Source organism: Xiphias gladius, chromosome 9 (genome assembly GCF_016859285.1).
Source record: "Xiphias gladius isolate SHS-SW01 ecotype Sanya breed wild chromosome 9, ASM1685928v1, whole genome shotgun sequence".
NCBI lineage: Eukaryota > Metazoa > Chordata > Actinopteri > Istiophoriformes > Xiphiidae > Xiphias > Xiphias gladius.
Window position 1 is genome coordinate 23659752 of NC_053408.1, and position 8217 is coordinate 23667968.

Below are 8217 nucleotides of genomic sequence, written 5' to 3' on the forward strand. Positions count from 1 at the left end.
ACAAAAATTACATCATGCAAAAGAAAATAATGAACTTTGACACACATTCAGCACTGAATGTTAGAAATGCAGTGTTTCATGTAAAGACTGTCAGGCATAAAACTCACATTATGAAACAACAGAATCTTTATTCTAGAACCACAGGCTACAACAACCAATCACAACAGCCAATTTAATAACTGATAAAAAAAAAAACACCCCTAAAATGAGACAAAAAATGTATCTAAAAATCTGTAACATACAAGAGAGCAATGTAAACTAAAAGTCATGGACTGGTTATTGTGCAACCCTCCTCCCCTTTTCCCGTATTTGAACTTGTCTTGTTGATAAAAATCAAATTTTTGCATTGCCTTTCTAGCTTTTTATATTTTCATTTTTCTATTGTATTTAATGGATTTTGAGATACATATACACTTTTTAAAAATCGGTCATGTAATTTTCTTGCTGTTTTGTGACTTGGTTCCTTTTGATTGGTTGTCACAGCCTGTGCCTCTAGTACAAAGATGCTGTTTTTCATAGTGTGAGTTTCATGCCACCATTTCATGCCACCATTTTTTGGGTAGTTCTTTTTAAACATACATTTTTTTTTAAAAGCTACAGTTTAAATAAAGTAGTTTTGGAGTTGTTGGAAGCTGTAGTTTTCAATTTGTGATAGAGGTAGCCTAAAACATTCACGACCTGTCTCTGCACTGGAAACACAAATCAAACTGATATTGATCTTCTTGTTTAATTCTGTAGAAGACATAAAACATGGACATTTCCTAGTGTCAGAGTTTTCATTTTAAGACACTGTGTGTGGAGCCTGCAGTAATCTATAAAATGTTTAATCTTCTGATGCCAAATTGACCTCAAGAACAAATGAGCAATACTGTAAAAAGTCATCATGAGCTGAACAAAGAACATTGCTGTTCTTCACTCCTCCTCTCCTCACTGACTGTCCTACAGGATATAGTTGTTTTATGGTTCATGACGGTCAGTATGGATGATGCACCTGCACTAGTCTTATTATCTTCTTGAATGTTAATTTTGGTGTCATACATGGATGATGACAAATAAGGAAACACTTCCTAATAAGATAAACAGATGTAGGTCATTGTTATATTCAGAGCAGTGGGAAATATACAGTTGGAGAAAAAAAGTCACACATGTCTGACATCTCTACTGAATAACAGTTCACTTTGACAACAATATTAAGGAAAAAAAGTTTAAGGTAAACAAAAACATTAACTTAAGCTTACATTTTCTGCAGGAAGGTTTTCAAAACTCATATCTGGTTCAAAAAACAGGGTGAGCTGGATAAATATGAGGATAAATGTGCTTTTGTGTGCATACTGTCCTAAAAACACCAACTATGTCAACTTTAGGGTTCATTCACTGTGTACATGTCACCTTGATAACGGTTTTAAGTTAAGTTGTAACTATCCACCATTAACAGCAAAACATTCAGGTTGAAACAGTTTTAAAATTAGGTATAACTAACTAATATAAGTTGACCTTGACACAAACAAATAAATGTGGTTTTGTGTGCATACTTTCTGAAAACACATACTAAGATATACATTTATGGTTCATTCACTGCTGAAACGTCAGCTTTAATATTCTGCAGGAAGGCTTTCAGAATGCATTTTGGTTCAACAAACATGGTGAACTGGATAAAATAACCTGCTCTTCCAGGTGTAAAAGGCTTTTCTAATAACAAAAAAGTATTTCAATTTAAGCACTTATAGTATATAAATATTTGTTAAATATTTAACTTTAAACTGATTTCTGCAAATATTACGCAAGATTAAATGAGAACCACAAATTAACAATAATGTTCAAATTGTACCACAAATATTCTATTGTGTTGAAGTGTGGGAGAAAACTTGGCCTTTCTGGACGGTGACCTTTTTCTTCTTCTGTTCTTTGGAGCTTTCTCTGTCTGGATTCGGCTCTGTTTGAGGATCATTGTCCTGCTAGGAGGTGAATCCTCTCTCCGTCTGTTTCCTTGCACAGTCTTAAGGATTTGCCTGTACTTTTTTGCAGTCATTTTGTGTTCTATCTTTTCAAGTTCGAAATATAACATAAAAATAGTCTTCATTGTTTAGGTTGTAATGTTCAACTTTTTTTTACTTTAAATTCCCATTTAGCATTTGTGACATTCAGGATGGTCAAAATGTAGACCTCACATCTGAGGGCTCCAGATTTGTGTGCCAATGGGTCCCCAAGCATGAGGTGTATCATTTTCTTTAGTGGACTTTTTTTCCTCATGAACCTTTTTTAACAAGATTTGACAATTTTTGTGCTCTGGACTTTAAGTAGAATTAAGGGGATACCTGAATACATACTGTGGTTGGACAGATTATTTATTGTATCTAAAACAATATTAGAGCCTCTCAGGGGCACTCTACTCCTCTAAAAGGTGCACATGGTTTAATCTACTCCTGCAGTAAGGTGAACAAAAATACTGTGATAATGCTAAAGAATAAAAGTGGAGCACTCATGTCATTGAAAAAATAAAGTAAAATCCAGCTAGAAAGCAATATTTGTACAGATGTGAAAATGGATGTATTAAAAGTTGATGGGGTCCCACTGAGGCTACACCACTGGTTAGTTATAATTTCCAGTAAAATGTGACCATTCCACTTTCTGTGTGCTTTTGACACAAAAGCACACGTAGAACATTTTTACACTGAAGTTATAGTACATGTTATCAATTCTTATCCTGAGCAAAAATTAGTTGAACCCACCGTAAGAGTAAATCTATTTGCTTTTATACTTTCGTGGCAGCAAAAGAGGTGATATAGCTCTCTTCTAGCGATCCAACTCTCTTGCCATTGGCTCACAGATGGGATCCCTCGACTTGAGTTCTGAAATTGGACTGTTCTCCAAGTATTTGCCTCAACATGTTATTCCCAAGTAATGAGTGTACAGTGACAGTAGAAAACTAAAACCATTTAGTAGATGCAGTTTGTGTTTATGCTGTTTGTCCTGAGATCCAGTTTGGTACATAATGTGCAGAACTAACTTGCTGACTTGACTGAGTCTGTTTTTACAACCTGGGTTTCATAATTTTCATAGTTATAATGATTATTACAATTTTTTTTTACAAATTATTATACTGATAATAATTTACTTCAGTTTACTAAGTGACATATGGGGTTGTATGGGCAATGGAGTCCACAGAACACAATTGGACACAGCAATGGGACAGTTCCAGTTTAACTCAATTAACTCTCCGACAGGTCTACTGTGTTCTCATCAAACTCTATGATGAAAAGTTTGGGCACCCTTGGTCAAAATTTCTGTTACTGTGAATAGTTAAGCAAGTTAAGGATGATCTGTTTTCCAAAAGGCATACAGTTAAAGATGACAAATTTCTTTAATATTTTAATTCGTATTTGACTTTTCCATTTCCAACTTTAACAGTTTCAGAATAACAAAAAAGGAAAATGGCCCAAAACAAAAGTTTTTTTACCTTCCATGGTCAATACTTTGGCAAGTATCACAACTTGTAAATGCCTTTTGTAGACAGCTAAGAGTCTTTCAGTTCTTGTTTGAGGGATATTTGCCCATTCTCCCTTTCAAAAGGTTTCCAGTTCTGTGAGATTGTTGGTCAGTCTTGCATGTACTGCTCTTTTCAGATCCATCCACAGATTTTTAATGATGTTAAGGTCAGGGGACTGTGAGGCCAATGGAAAAACCTTCAGCTTGCGCCACTTGAAGTTGTCCATTGTGTATTTTGAGGTGTGTTTAGGATCATTATCCTGTTGTAGAAGCCATCCTTTTCTCATCTTCAGCTTTTTTACAGATGGTGTGATGTTTGCTCCCAGAATTTGCTAGAATTTAATTGAATCCATTCTTCCCTCTACCAGTGAAATGTTCCCTGTGCCACTGACTGCATCACAAGGCCAAAGCAAGATCGATCAACCCCTTTGATTAACAATTGGAGAGGTGTTCTTTTTCCAAACATACCTTTGCTCATTCCAGCCAAAAAGTTCTATTTTAACTTCATCAGTCCATAGGACTTGTTTCCAAAATGCATCAGGTGTGTTTAGATCCTCCTCTGCAAACTTCTGATGCTAAATTTTGTGGTGAGGATGCAGTAAAGGTTTTCTTCTGATGACTCTTCAGTGAAGGTCTTATTTGTGCAGGTGTCACTGCACAGTAAAACTGTGCACCACCACTCCAGAGTCTGATAAATCTTCCTGAAGGTCTTTTGCAGTCACACAAAGGTTTTGATTTGCCTTCCTAGAAACCCTACGAAAAATTCTCTCAGAAAGTTTTCTTGGTCTTCCAGACAACTTACCTCCACTGTTCATTTTAACTGCCATTTCTTAATAACATTACAAACTGAGGAAACAGCCATATGAAAACACTTTGTGATCTTCTCATAGCCTTCTCCTGCTTTGTGGGCATCAATTATTTTAATTTTCAGAGAGCTAGGCAGCTGCTTATTGGAGCACATGTATACTGATTGTTGGGAAAAGGTTTGGGGAGTCAGAGTATTTATAAAGCTTTCAAATGTGCATCACTTGGTCTTTCCTAATATTGACCGTGACCAAGCCACAGCCCTAACGAGCTAATTAATGTCGGAGACCTTGGTAAGAGATTATGTGACTATGCCTTCTGTCCCTCTATCCAGAATACAATGAGGCCACAGGACAACTTAGGGTCAGTGGACAGCTGCAACATGTGACTAACCCTGGCGAGGATCATGATTCACGCTCTTATCTTGGATCCTAGCCACCATGTAACTAAGCTACTGATTCAAGACATGGATGAGTCACTTCTGCACACTGGGCCCAAAAAAGTTTTTGCCGAGCTCTGACGCAGATTCTGGATCCTACAAGTGAGACAGGCCGTACGCAAACATAAATATTTGTGCTTAGAGTGTCGATGTTGGTAAGATAAGCCAGATGTTCCCAAGATGGCTAATATCCCCCCCTGCTTGACTACTACTACACAAACTCCCTTTTTATTCACCCAGAATGGACTGTTTTGGTCCCCTTCAGATCAAGATCGGCCACCGTACCAAGAAGAGATGGGGAAAAATCTATAAATGTATGACTATTTGTTTGGTGCATCTAGACCTGGTGGTGAGTTTAGATACAGATGCCTTTTTGATGTCCTCAAGATGATTCATCAAACAGTGTGGGAAGCCATTGCACCGCACTCTGGTGGAACCTGGGAGAGGGAAGTTAAGTCTATCAAGACAGCACTTTGGGTAGTCCTCAAGGATCAGACTGTTCCAGAACCTGTGCTGCAGAAAATGTTGGCCAAAGTTGAAGGCATTATGAATGCCAAACTTGTCGTTCAATGCAATAGACCCATAACCGGTCACCCCATATCTCCTCCTTATGGGGTGGCATGACTCATCACTTCCCCTGGTAATTCATGATTCCAACAACACTGGAGGCACAGCCGGATGCTAAATTATCATTTCTATTCATCCTTCATCTGATACTATCTCCCAGGGTTACAGGAGCGCACTAAGTGGTGTTGGGATGGCAGGGCACTCACTTGGTCAGGTAGTTCTGATTGTGGACCCAAAGCGCCCTTGGGCATCATGGCCTGTGGGGACGATAACTCACACCTACCCGGAAGAGGATGGACATTTCAGAACTGCCACCGTCCAGGTTAAAACCGAATATATGACACCCAGTGGCTCGACTCATCCCGCTTCCAGTTCACAAGGATGCTGACAACCAGGAGGTTACTGGTTAGACTTTCTCCCTGTTATTCAACTGCCTAGTCAGACAGTAGTAAGGTCTAAAAATTAATCAGACATCACACAGACTCTCACACTCTCTCTAATCATCCTGACATGGAGTTTTGCCCGACTCTGCAGCAGTAAACGAGCGGAGTTTTTCCCTGCCATCATGACTATGAAACTTTTCGTGCGACAATATTGTGGACTGTCTATAACCCTGATGTGTGTGTTAAGGACATACATGTAAGTTACGACACTTATGCTGTGAATAATTCTGCCTGAATTTTGTTACTTTTGTTTTGTTTAGCAGACTGTTTTGGGAGCTTAATTGATTGACAGCTTAATTATTTTGTAGATGGAGCTACCTTATCATCAGTGTTGTTCATGCCAATTTAAGTTATTTACGATGATGTAGTTGACCTTATCTTGATGTACACCAGAGGAATTTATATTATTGTGTAGTAAGTCTATATTGCTTTATTAGTGTATAGTGGAACTGTTATTATTCTCCCCATGATGACAATGTATTAATATTTTGTCTATTCAGGCGAAAAGAGAAGACCTGTTGCATAACAGAAATAAGTGTCACATTTGTTATATTTAGATTTATGTTACACTCAAGACCATTTATCTCCTTACGTTTCTGTGAGACCACACACATATACCCGTGCACTATCTGTGTGTTCAACTCAGTTTATGGAAATAAACAAACTCTCTTACAACAAAGGATTCTCTGATTGGAGTAATTTCCATGGTGTACCAACCTATACCAGTTTACGAGGGTTACATATTACTCAGAGAATGAAATTAAATGCTCCATGAGTATTCCAATCCACTTTATTGTTGACATACATTCATCATCAGAGTAACAAAATCATTCAATCAAACTGGCACACAGACCTGTGTGGAGTCTAATAATGGTCAGAGGCGTGTCATGATATAAACTAGTTATGTAGCATACAGATAGGAATATAGTGTTAAACAATCTATATGTAAAAGGTCGTGAAGAAAGTCTAAGAGTGTTGGCTTTATACCATGAAAATGTTAACATTCCCTAACACATCTTCCTTTTGTAAAGTGTAATACTTTTGAATAGACTATACTTTCTAGACTGGGTTTAAAGATTTTTTTATGAGTTTAAAGATCAGCTATGTTCCCTTAACTGTCCAGACCTGTGTTGGAACTATGTCATCTGGAATAAGTTAAACACATACAATAAAAAATAAAGTATATATAATGTAGTGTGTGCACTTTAGAGAAGGAAATGAGTGTGTACAATAAAAATGGCACTCTTACGTATACATTCATTATTCACAAATGAGCCAGGTACAGTCCTAGTTGAAATTATTGGCACCCCTGAATTTTAACTACAGAATTTAGAATATCTTCAGAAATTAAAGCAAATTAACCACTTTTGTATAATAAACACATTTTAACAAAATGTCCAAAGTTACTGCACAAAAGAAAATAAAAAACAAAACTTGCGTAACAGTGATATTCACTGATATTTGTTTGAAGAACCTTGGCAACAACAACAGCCTCTAAATGCTCCTTGTAGCCATCTAGAAGCTTATTGCACCTGACTGCTGGTAGTTTCTGCCATTGCTATGCCTTCAAGATCTTTAAAGAGTCCTTTTTGCAATGGCAGATTTCAGCTCTCTCCAAAGGTTTCCAATGGGATTTAGGTAAGGACTCATTGGTGGCCAGTTTAAAACACTCCATCTTTCCCTTTTCAACCATTCTTTAGTCCTGCTGGATGTGTGCTTTGGGGATGTTGTTCTGCTGAAAGACCCAAGACCTTCGCCTCATACCTAGTTTTCTGAAACTGTGTAACACATTTCTCTCTAAAATGCTTTGGTAATTTTCTGATTTCATCATTCCTTTGATACAGTCAATACTTCCAGTACTGGAGGCAGCAAAGCAGCCCCATATCATGATAGAACCTCCAGCATGTTTTACTGTACGTCTTTTCCTTATGGGCTTCATTTCATCACCTGTAAACAAACTGATGCACTGCATTCCCAAAGAGGTTTCATCTGACCATAGTACATTATCCCAAAAAGACTGTGGCTTATCTATGAAGGTGTTTGCAAATATTAGTCTTGCCTTTTTGTGCCTTTCTTTCAATAATGGTGTACTCCTTGACCTGCGCCCTTGGAACCCTACCCGGTTTAGTGTGCAGGCGTATGGTACAGGCTGAAACCACCACTCCAGATTGCTCCAAGTCAGCCAGAAGCTCTTCAGATGTCTTGCATGGTGTTCTTTCCACAATCCGCATCGTCCTTAGTGGACCTCTCTCATTGAGTTTCTTCTTAGCACCATGTCATGGAAGCATCTTAACAGTTTTATGATTGTGAAACTTCTTGATAACACTACGAACAATGATTTCAAGATCTTTGGTGATTGTCTTGTACCTTTGGAATTATGTTTTTTGAAAATGTAATTTCAGATGCTCATAGACAGCTCTCTTGTCTTTGCCATTGTAAAAAAAAAACTGGAAAAAATTAACCCCTTTAAATGAAGTA